This window comes from Alnus glutinosa, chromosome 3, assembly GCF_958979055.1.
Source record: "Alnus glutinosa chromosome 3, dhAlnGlut1.1, whole genome shotgun sequence".
Classification (NCBI taxonomy): domain Eukaryota; kingdom Viridiplantae; phylum Streptophyta; class Magnoliopsida; order Fagales; family Betulaceae; genus Alnus; species Alnus glutinosa.
This window is the reverse complement of record NC_084888.1, coordinates 7,272,994-7,286,040: the sequence shown is the minus strand read 5'-3', so window position 1 is coordinate 7,286,040 and position 13,047 is coordinate 7,272,994. Positions and strand designations below refer to the sequence as shown.

Genomic DNA, 13,047 nt, shown 5'->3' with positions numbered 1-13,047 from the left:
TTGAAAGAGATAGTTGCCTCAAATGACGAGACCGAAATTGGCTAAGATTTCGGTAATGTATCTTTTTTTTCTTTCTTTTTTTTTAGGGGAATGTACCTAATTACTTAGCACCCAGAACTATGTGCTATATATTCTTCTTTGTGATAATTCAAAACTTCTTCGGGAGAAAGAATTTTCAATGTATCTTTCATCATACCCATGAAAGCAACAAGGCGTGGGTGCATTAATGCTCAAATTTCTGTCACATGAGTGTCAAATTAGAGGGATAATCAAGCTTGTTATAATTAGCCCAATATTCTCCATCTTTCCAATCCCACCAGCTTCTCCATCTAAGAGTGTGATCGATTGCGGTGAAACTACTCTTTTTCTTTTTCTTTTTCAAAAAAAATATTATGTTATAAATTTATTATTTCTCAACGGCTTAATTTATTTTAATAAACAGTAATATAACTAGTTTGAAAAGTCACCCAAGATGACTTTGAGAGTGCGTGTCAAAAAGCATAAGATTTCTATTCTTTTACTTTCTGTATTTTTCACCGTCTAGGCAAAAGATTTATATTCATGCACCTTTTGCATGAATATATTTGGAGCATCGACAAAATTGTGATGGGACCTTTAATTTTAGGGTGATTTCTTAAAGGGAGATTTGATTTATTGGAAAACAAGATGAATCTGATATTTTGTCTGCATTAACTTGATCATAACGCTGAACTAATTAAGTCTCCGGTGAATGGATTAGTGTCATTTTTGCTAATAATTAACAATGGATTAGTATATATATATATATATATATAGAGAGAGAGAGAGAGAGAGAGAGAGAGAGAGAGAGAGAGAGAGAGAGATAGAGAGAGAGAGAGAGAGAGAGCACATAATATATATATATATATATATATATATGCGCACAAATGGGTTTGAAGCAAGAGGTACAGAAAGAGAGATATATGGCAGGCCAAATTCACTTCTCGATGATCAGAGACAAGGAAATTAAAAGTGGACAGACAATTGGGTTAATCATGATGCGATGCTATGATTAGCACTAGTAATCTGTTTGAGTTAAAAACTATGCAATGAGTTGATTGGTAGTGAACATATTTTTATCGGATCAGTTAAAATGTCGATCGTGGCATAAAAAAGTCCAAAATATGCAGATTACACTGTCGGATTATTATGATCTCACACTATCGGCTCTAAAGTCCTTCTAGAACGTTTTAAAAGCGTAAAAAATAATCAAATTAGCAACGTCAAGGGAAGAATTAGGTGATTATTCAATTCTTAGCACAAAATCTTGATCTCCCAATTATGTAATTTATCTGTTAATTATTATTATGTAAACACAATTAAGCATGCATGCATTAAACCTAAAGAAACAAAAAAAAAAAAAAAGTGTGCTATGTTAATTGTCTTTTTTTGCCAAGGCTTATGCTTATCCACGTGAGCTAGCGACTATATATAGATGCATCTATAGGTGGTTAATTATTCTAATAATGGCCACTAATTAACCATTGAGTGACATGCATCATTTCTACACGTCACTTAATTACCACAGGGTAAATGAACCGAGATGGTCCATTAATTAGGTAGCGTAATCCTTTTTTATGTCAGATTAGTGCTTTCTAATGTACCCCCAAAACACTTTTGTCTCTCAATATTCCGTTTGTTTCAGCCTTTTTTACAAAGAGTCCACGTCATTGTTGCTTCATAGTTTATCGTCTTCATGCATGGTTTCCGTACTGATATTTATTATTAAGTTATATATTTAAGTTAATTATTTATGTAATTTGTTGTTAAAAGAAGCTTTTGAAAAGTGTTTCCGGTTGTGTTTTAAAAAGTACTTTCAAAAAAGTTCAATTTGAAAAGTGTTATATATAGGCCGGGTCAAGGGAGAAAAAAAAAATATTTAATTTTGAGGAATTCATCTTATAAAAAAATATTGAATGTTTGGATAACAATTGTTCTTTTATTATTTTTCAAAAACATGTTTGAGTTGTATTTTAGAATTCAATTTTTACTAAGATTTTATCCAACTTTTTCTAATTTTGTCTCAGATTTTTTAAACCATCCAAATATATATAATTTCAAAAAACAAGTTCTCTCGATATTTATAATTTTGAATATAATACAAAATAATAAAATATAATACAAACAAATCGAACACTCAATCGAACCATATAAATTTTAAAATTATTTTTTAAATTTTGGGGCTACTCTCCGCCCGTGTGGGGTTTACATTAATCTACATGCATCTGAAAAACAAAATATTTTTGTGATCCAAACAAAATATACAAGTGATCGAGCAGTAATGATCATCGAGTGATATGCATCATTTCAAAAAACACGTCACTTAATTACCATAGGGTAAATGAATTAAGTAATGTTTTTCAAAGTATCTCAAACACTTTTTTGTTTGTCAAATGTCAATATTTCGATTGTTTTCAGCCTTTTTAACAAAGATTCCATATCATTGTTGCTTCATAGTTCATTGTCTTCATGCATGCATGGTCCCGGGATATTTACTATTAAATTAATTATGTTAATTATATATATATATTTGTTGTTAAAAGAAAATTTTGAAAAGTGTTTTTGGTTTTTTTATTGAAAAGTAGTTTCCAAAAAGAAAAAATAAAAAAGTATTGTTCGTCAACTACTTGTTTATCAACACCTTTTAGTCGAGCATTTTGCTTTTTAGCAAAAAAAAAAAAAAAAAAAAGTATTAACCAAAAACTGAACGCATAAAAAGCTAACAAACCATTTAAAATTTACATTTATTTTTATGTCACATCACAACAGAAAAACAAAAAAAAAAAAGACGATCATTCAAAAAGTTTTACCAAACAAACCCGTTATTGTAAGAGGGTGCATTTGAAAACTCGGTTGGATAACTGAAAAGTAAATCTTAAAAGCAAAAATGTGAAAAACGTTTTGATTTATTTTTTCAAACCATGTGAAAAACCAAAAATAAAAATAAAAAAAGTTTTGGAGGCTAGAGTACTCCACAGACATGCAGATCTGAAAACCATAACTACATGTAGTGCCCTTAAGGAAAGCATTTATTATCATTGTTATTAAAGTAATGATTCACTACCACCTAAATATACAACTTTTTACCACTTTGCCTATGTGGCAATGTGGTCCCCCACCTTAATTTATTTTTAAAAAGTAAAAAAACTCAAAAAATAATGGGAGACCACCTTGACACATAGACAAGATGGTAAAAAGTTGTATCTTTGGGTGGCATTGAATCATTACTCTTGTTATTATTCAAAAAAAAAAATTATTATTTATTCTGGAGACATAAGTTACTATATTGTCTATGGTTTTATTTATCACTAAATTCTTGGAGGAGACTCCCTTTTTGTTTATCTTAGTCTCCTCCGCTTTTTAAGAAACCAAGAATGATAAGAGTGCCATTAGCGGTGGAGATACATTGGAGCTTTGCCCCTAAGTCATCATGTTTTTCCTAAAAAAAATTTAAAAATTAAAATTATATCCCTAAATTTTTTATTTTTTATTTTTAGTTTTGCCTCCCAATTTTTTTTAAAAAAAATTTTGCCCCCAAATTTCAAATGCTAGCTCTGCTCTTGAGTGTCATCTTCTTCATCCAAAATGTTACTCCATAGGCCTCTACAGCCAATTTTACTAGGAACTTTCCTCCATGAAAACCTTGTAAACTGTGGAAAGGCTGCCTTGGATCTTATTAAGGAAAGTGCTTTTTGTTTTATTGATCTATTCTTTTTCTGTTTTCCTGTTAGTCTGTTGTAATTTCGTCTATAGTATCTCATCTATATATATATATATATATATAGAGAGAGAGAGAGAGAGAGAGAGAGAGAGAGAGAGAGAGAGAGAGAGAGAGAGAGATTTACCAAATTTGTTAGGATTCAGGAAGGTTCCCCAACCTTTAACTTATGTTTCCAATCATGGGCTTTGGCAGACAACAATTATTCTTAAGTCCAACTTGATTGTTTCATGTTTACACTTTACATCTAACCATTTATTTCTGGCCCAAAATATAAGTTCTTCTCTAGTGAACATACTGGTCCAAGGAACAAGCCTTCCCTTGACTTAAACTTAGGCCCACGAAAAGTATGAACATAACATAAGCTAGCCCATTGAGAGCCTCTTCTGGTAACAGACTAATAGCTCTCGGACCATTCCTATCCCAGATGAGAATTCTCTCAAATTATTTGTCTGAATTTGAGAGAATTTAGACAGATGATTATGAGAGACTACTTATGGGACTCATCTGACCAAATAAAAATTGGACTATCCAACCACTTATTCGTGGGTCCCATCAATGATCTCTCACAACCACTTACCCGAATTCTCTCCAATTCGGACAGATAATTTGAGAAAATCTTAATCCTCCCATCCCATGTTCATGTGTCCCTCATTTATTTATTTTTTTCTATTCAAAAAGACAGGTGGGAGAGATCAATTATACCTATTCTACTTAGACGTGATATGAGTCCGTGATCATAGTAACATATGACCACTAAGAGCGGCACATTCAAGCGAACTAGAAAAGAGAAAGACCGGTATAAACTATATGAGATTAATTATCTCAGCTTTTCAAGTAGATATAGAAATTGTTTTTCCCATAAAAGACTAAAGAATAAACAGTCAAAGTAATGCTATGTTTTATCCAATGGGCAATATTCCATGATAAGCAAGAATATATATAATAAGGATCCGGCTTCACTGTTGTAGTGAAAAATTACAGCACATTTGCTGTTAAAATATGAATGGCCCAGATTTAATTTAGACTTTTTTTTTTTTATTAAAACTGTGTCGTTTGAGTTTCACAGCAAATCGCCTATTTTCTTTTGTGACTTGACGCCATTTGGATAGAAAATAGAGCTCCACATATCGAAGTATCGAACTGTCCTCGCCCTTGTACATGCTCCTTCCTTTCTTCGTAGTCTTCTTCTCCCTTTTTTTTTTTTTTTTTTTTTTTTTTTTGACGAATAGTCTTCTCCTTCTTCTGAAGAGGACAATGAAGAATATGCTAAGGAGACAGAAATTTTTTCAAAAGATGCGATCTTTTTCATGGGAGAGAAGCCGTTTTGAGCCAGCCATTTCTTGGATGACATGTCTGTAGATAAAGTTCTTTGAAGAGAAGCATCTTTGGTTCTTTTGCTGTCTGACCCAAGAATGGTGACGACGCCTTGATTTTTCATAACCTTATAAAACTGAAATTCACCGCAGGAGAAGCACAAGTTTAGATGCACATATAGAAGTGAGCAAAATTGAGAGAAACGAAAACCCATGAAGCAGAAGATGCAGATCAGGGTAGTAAAGTATGCAACAAAATTAAAAGTTTCAAAGCAGATTTTCATCAAAGATGTATGTGTGATGAGATTTTTACCTCAGTCCTCAGACAAGCCACAACGCATCCAACAGAGGGCTTGCTGGGCGATGAATCAGAAAAGACAAAGGAGCTTTGCAAGCAAGAGAAAATCGACAAAGTCACACACTTTAGCTTTTACAAGAGCATGGAGAAAATTCATGAAGAGGAGGCCAGGGGATATGCTCAGTCTGCTCAGACGTGATTGTGGAAGATGTATTATACTACGGAGATAATCACTCTTCTGCGGTACAACTAGCTACATAGCCTACATTGGAGGAAGGATGTGGAGAAGCTGATTGAAGATAAAAAAAGGTTGATCATAATTCATATATAAGCTGATTGTGCTTGATGTGAGGTTGAAGCATTGTGGGCCATGCGTTAAGGTTTATCCGACTGTGACTAAGCTGTCACAGCAGGTGGCGGACTCCGTGGTGTTTGCGCGCGTGCACATGAACAGCGATGAGAACGAGAGCCGTATGCGGTTCTGAAGGACATGGACGTGGTGGAGGTGCCTATGTTTTTGTTCATCAGAGACACTGGGATTTGTGGAAGGTACGTGGGTTCATTCTGGTAATGGACGATCATGTTCACCACTCTAAGTGATGTTTCCCGTGTTGTCAATGAAAATTCTCTTACCCAAACGGCGTCCATTCACCTAAAAAAAAAAAATAGACGATTTGTTGTGAACCTCAAACGACACAGTTTTAGTTTAAAAAGTCTGAGTTAAATCTAAGCCATTCATATTTTAACAGCAAACGTGCTGTAGTTTTTCACTACCTGAAGACGGATCCATATAATAAAACATAATATTTTTCTCGTTGGTGCAACTCATATGAGGGTAGATCAAGATTTTCTTAAGTTTTCATAGGGTAGAGTACCCTTTTTTTCTTTTTTCTTTTTTGTGTTCTAATTGAATAAGGGAAAGGGTTACAAGAGAGGATCTGTCCCACTTCTAATCCGAACGGAAGAGAAAGTGGTTAATCCAAATAATGAAAAAGGGATGGACTCTCCAACATTAGACCCAAATCAAACTAAAACAATGCAGAGATATGAACAAAAAGTAGGAAATGGGACAAACAAATGATCCGGTCCTTTTAAGGGGTCGCTCAAGGCGGTTATAAAAGTAAAAGGAAAACAGATCAGGATAAGCCCAACTACATTCCCACTTGAGACCTGCAACAACCACCAAAAGATGGGTAGAATAGTAACAATGCTGATAAAGTCCATAAATTGGACTACAATAAAGAGAGTAACCAACACAAATTCAAATACAATAGATTCTCTTAAAAACAAAAACCCAAATAACATAAAAAAACAGCAGATAATAAAACAATAGAAAACCAGATGATGGAGGGAAGTGGGAGCCACCGGTGCTTGGAAACCACACGCAACCAATGGCGACCACGCGCCACCAAATCACTAAAAAAAAAATGCAACTAGACACGTGGCTAGTTTGCCACATGTATTAAATACACGTGGCTATATAGCAGTTAGCCACGTGGACAATTGGCCACGTGTATTAATTACACGTGGCTAACTTAATTAATACACGTAACTAACTTAATTGGCCACGTGTATTACTACAGGTGGCCAATTAGCCACGTGTAATTAATACACGTGGCTAGTTTGCCACATGTATTAAATACACGTGGCTATATAGCAGTTAGCCACGTGGACAATTGGCCACGTGTATTAATTACACGTGGCTAACTTAATTAATACACGTAACTAACTTAATTGGCCACGTGTATTACTACAGGTGGCCAATTAGCCACGTGTAATTAATACACGTGGCTAAAAAATAATTTAAAATTATTTTTTTCAAGAAATAAAATTTTACTTTATTTTATACATTAATTTATATACTTATATGTATATATCTACAAGTGACCCTAATCCTAGTTTAATGCTATATGTATATTATCTACTTTATTTTATACAATAAAATTTTGCTTTATTTGCTTTATTTTATACATATATATCTACAAGTGTTAAATATTGTATACTTTACTAATATACCCATAATTCTAGTTTAATGCTATATGTATATTATATTGTACAAATCTAAACCTTAATTTAGATATATAGATATACTATATATTGCTATATATATATACAAACTATGCTATATATATATATATATATATATATATATATATATATATATTTTATTTTGTTTTGTTTTGAAAAAATTGTAAAAAATTACAGGTGCTCCGCGCGGGATGATTCCCGCACGCCACCTGGCCAATATTTCGAAAAAACAAAAATTAAAAATTAAATAATAAATGGACGGAGAAACTCGTTTCTCTCTCTCATTTCCGATCTAGTTTCTCTCTCTCTCTCTCTCTCAGCACCACCGGCCAACTCCCCGACCACCGCGCGTTCCAGCCTCAACTGGACGGAGAAACTCGTTTTCGTCGTTAGTGACGGAGAAACTAGCCGTATACGCTGGCCCTCGCCGGAGATCCAGGGAGTTCTCTCTCTCTCTCTCTCTCTCTCTCTCTCTCTCTCTCTCTCTCTCTTCTCTCTCTCTCTTTCTTATCCCTTGATGTTTCGGTGATGTAGGGATCGGAGGACCGGGCGGATTTTGAATCTGATTTTGTTGTTTTGGTTTTTTGAATCTAATTTCCGACGACTCGGTGATTCTTGGATTTTGTTGGTGTTTTGTTGGTAATTTTTTGGCCAGAGTGAAACTAGATAAATTTCTTCGATTTTGTTGGTGATTTTTTTGTGATTTTGTGGTGTTTTGTTGCTAATTTTTTGGCCAGAATGAAACTAGATAAATTTCTTGGTAATTTTTTTGGCCAGAATGAAACTAGATAAATTTCTTGGATTTTGTTGGTAATTTTTTGGCCAGAATGAAACTAGATCCAGTTTCTTGGATTTTGTTGCCGGCCTCGAAGAAGTTTCCGGCAAGGGGAAAAAAAAAAGTAGTTCCGACGAAAGAAAATATCGGTGAAAAAAAGAAAAAGAAAAAAAAGAGAAGACAAATTGCAGCAATTAGCCACGTGTATTAAATACACGTGGCTAACAGTTGGCCGCGTTTACTCTAGTACACGTGGCCAAGTGGCCACGAGTATTAAAGTACACGCGGCCAACTGTTAGCCGCGTGTACTAAATACACGTGGCTTACTGCCAGTTGCGCGTACTATGATACACGTGGCCACTTAGCCACGTGTATTGTGGTACATGCGGTAAAATGTGCATTTTAGTAACAACCGGATCTGACACGAGTCGCACACGTAGCCATTTACACGTGGCAAACTGTTCGCCACGTGTACTGTGTTCGTACATGAGGCGAAATGCAAGTGGCAAAATGCAATTTTTTTTGTAGTGAATGGAAGCCTCCCTCCAGCAAAAATCACAAGAAATCACTGTAAACCACCTAAAACCAGGCTGGAGAAGGGATGGAAGGAAAATCGTGGCCATCACGCGCCGAAAAGGGAGACAAACTCCCTAGCGCGTGCAAGCCACGCGCCGGTACGTGGATGTCGGCTGAGGTCGTGGCGGCCATCGATGGCTACGGAAAAAGCCAGTGATCCCACTGAAGAGGCACGTGTTTGGCAATAGTTGACAGAAGATCGTAAATCTAGATTCAAAGATACCAAAGCAACAACCAAACCAGAAATCACCAAAAACATGGTGGAGAAAAAATGGAGCAAACTGGTATCAGTTGTTTTGAGAAAAAGAAGTACTGAAAAAACATAAATTTTGTTAGAAAAAGCTCTAGCAGGATAGAAACTTCAAAAGAGGCAGAAGGTTCAAAAAAAGGGGGGACAGATTGAATTAATGAAGTTTCAAATTTTGTCACATCACCATTTACAACGTACTCTTAAAATATTATTTATTAATGATAAATACTGAATTAATACAATATCAAAAAGCCCTTGATGATTCCAATGTTAACTTTTACTATCATGTCATCTTAGTTGTATGATAGTTATATAAGAGTTTATTAAATAACATTACTTTTTTTTCTTCATTTAATATATATATATATATATATATATATATATATATATATATATATATCATTGCATTACCCTGGAATCTCCTTCTAGATTGCTTATGTTGTGTACAAAACATGTGCAAATACCATCACTACAAAAATTTATGTAATTTGCCACTTGCATTTCGTCACGTGTACGGACACTGTACACGTGGCGAACAGTTAGACACGTGTAAATGGACACGTGTTCGGTACGTGTTAGATCCGAGTGTAGCTAATTGTACAATTAGCCACGTGTACAGTAAAACACGTGGTTGACAGTTAGCCACGTTTATATAAATACACTTGGCTTTGTGGCCACGTGTTTTTCTGTACACGTGGCAAATTTTATAAATTTTTTTTAAAAAAAAAATTAATTAATTTTTTGTTAATTAATTTTTTTTTTGTTAATTTCTTTTTCATTTAATTAATTTTTTTTGTTAAATTCCTTTTTAAATTTTTTTTTCTTGTTTCTTATTTTTGTTAAATTCTTTTTTAAGTTGGACAAACAGACATGGACATGGCCGGCTGGAGTTTGGAGAGAGAGAGAGAGAGAGAGAGAGAGCGAGATATTAGAGAGAGAGAGAGAAAGAGAGAGTGAGAGGGTACCGTTGTCTTACCGGCCGGTGATGTACTGGCCGACCAAAGTTTGGAGAGAGAGAAAGAGAGAGAGATACAGAGAGAGAGCGAGAGAGAGAGAGAGAGAACACTAAGAGAAATAGGAATTGTCCCGGATATAATTTATATATATATATATATGTTATATATTTCAAAGTAATGGGCAGGTGGGTGCGCAGGAATTGTCCCGCGCGCCTACCTGCACAAATTGGCCACGTGGCCAAATTCCTGATGGTATAGTTTAAATATATTTTTTATTATATATATATATATATATATATATATATATATATATATATATATATATATATATATATATATATATATATATTTAATTTATAGTGTACAAATATCCAAAAACAGTTAGCCACGTGTATAAAATACACGTGGCCAAATAGACACGTGTATACATATACGTGTCCAAGTGGCCATGTGTATTAATACACGTGGCCAAATGGACACGCGTATTTTATACACTCGTCCAAGTGGCCATGTGTATAAAATACACGTGGCCACTCGTTTTTCATGTACAAATAGCCACGTTATCATGAAGACACGTGGCTATTTGGCCGCGTGGGTACAGTAACAGCTACTATAGACACGCGGCAAATTACAGGAATTTTTGTAGGGTATATATGTTAATGTAAACCTGTTAGCAAAATGTGGCCAAAAGGAATTGTGTGTACAAAATGTGTAAGCTCACTTATTGTCATACTTTTACAAGTATAATAATAAATAAACGAATAACAATTTTGTGGTTGGGACAATTGAAAAGGCAATATCTTGGTTAATTATTATTTTTTGAAAGAAGTTCAAAGGGGACCAAGTAATAGTAGGTAGTAAACAAAATGGGAATTTGTCCAAAAAAATTAATTTCGAAAGGTTGAGTCGGGAACCTGTATCCAAACCAACTAATGATGGAGAACGACATAAACTATATTTATTTATAATAGTAATGCTAATTATTATATACTGTGTCTACTCGGATAATTAGAGATATAAAATGTTTATGATAAAAAGCATGAGGTAGATCTATACATTTTAGTAATAATTTTCAAATATAAATGAAAATGACTTTCCTTAGCTGTTGATATAAATGACCACACCCCAAACTCCGATCGTGTTGATCTAGTGCCAACGAAAAGAGAGATAAGAATAAGAACGAAGACTTGTTGAGTGTGCCAACGGGAGATGCTTATGATACTTAAGTCAGTGAAAGTATTTGTTTGAAAGAGAAAAGCTGTAAAAAGATGGGATATCGGAGTACTGGGAGAGAGAATGAATCATATAGTGGTTTATATATCTTCTCTGGGGCTTGGTTGTTGCACAACACCCACACAACATGAGCACAACACCCCCTCACATGAGGGTGGGACCCACACACTAGGGCCCACCCTCATGTGAGGGGGTATTGTGCTTATGTTGTGTGGGTGTTGTAAAACTAACATTTTCCAACTTCTCTTATACCAGGCGTTGCCTTCAACATAATTGTTTGGCTAGGTTTCACCATTTGAGTGGGTATGATGTGGCTACACTAGGCGTCCTAACCATTTTGTGTAGTGATGCTCTCCATTATACGTCACCTGCAAAAGCGAAAAAAGCATAACCAGAACTTTGAGTGAGGGGGACGAAACTAAAAAGAAAACTTGAAGGGAATGAAGTTAATTTTAAGGGTACACACACACACACACATATATATATATAGGATGTTTTAAATTTTTGTGCTAGGTTCGCCTATGAGAGAGACTTGATTCACTAAAAGTAACAGACAGTGAAAGCAATGCCTCGTTTAGTAATAAAAAGAGAATAATTATTACCAAAAATGAAAAAGAGTGTAATTGAATAGTTATTCATACTTTTTAGTTTGGTAACAACACATATACTTTAATTGAAATCGAATCAAAATTACTAAAAAAACCTCACATTATTTCTTTTTTTTTTTTTTTTTCGTTTGAAAAGAACAAACCTATGTGTGGCTAGCCGACAGATGGAGCCGAGGGTGGCTGCGGACTCGAGGGTGGCCCAAGCCAATCCCAAACCACCCCAGCTCCATCTGTGGCTGGCTGACCATTCACACAGTTGTTTGTTCTCTTTTTTTTAAAAAAAATTATTTTAAAAAAATATATTGAAAAAATACAAAAATAATATGAGTGGTTTTTTTATTTTTTTATTTTTTTATTTTTATTTTTATTTTTTATAATAATAGGTATTACTCTTCGTTAGGAATAGTTATTCCTATTAGAATAACTATGATAAGGAATAGATCCCTACCAAATAAAAAAAAATGATTATTTCATAAGAAAAAACATTCAAATTCAGGGGTCTATTCCGCGAATTAAACGAGACTTATAAGTTTTTTTTTGTTTTATTATTTTTTGTTTAATATAAAACTTGTGCAGCTCGAAAGATAAGTTTTTGTCTCTTAATTAGCCATTCTACTCTACTAGGGGGAAGAAAAAGCCTTTGTTGCTACATTTATTTTCGCATTGCACAAACTTACAGCTTGTGCAGTGTGAAAACAAATGTATTTTTTTTTTTTTTTTGGTAATTACATTTTCCCTCATCAACTACCAATCATTGTCAACATGTCCCCATGAACTTGACACCTCGACCAAAAGAGAGTATCCAACTACCAACTTTACATATTTTGCCCCATTTCGTCAGTCTAATTCGTGAAAAGATTTAAATACCCTAACTCAAATTCAAAAATGACATAAATGCTCTCAACTTTTTTAAATATATTAATTTTAATTTTTTTTTATTAATTATTGTTGGAGGGCATTTTGGTCTTTAAACCAAAATTAACGCCAAAAAATGGAATATTCCGTCCAAATTAATGGGATTCCTTGACGGAATGGGGCAAATTATGTAAAGTTGGTAGTTGGATACTCTCTTTTGGTCGATGTGTCAGTTCATGGGGACATATTGACAATGATTGATAATTGATGGGGGAAAATGTAATTACCCCTGTTTTTTTTATTACTGTTATATGTTTGACTGTTCAATATTTTCACTTCTTTCAGTTCTTTGTGCAGTGTGAAAAGCCACGTTCATAGTAAACTAAAGAAATGATTTGATTTAATAGTAGGCTTCA

At 34.2% G+C, this 13,047-nt stretch overlaps 1 pseudogene; it reads left to right on the top strand.

Moving 5' to 3' along the window:
- The first annotated feature begins 4,977 nt into the window (after positions 1-4,977).
- Positions 4,978-6,128, top strand: LOC133864825 (thioredoxin-like protein CDSP32, chloroplastic; annotated as a pseudogene).
- Positions 6,129-13,047: the final 6,919 nt, after the last annotated feature.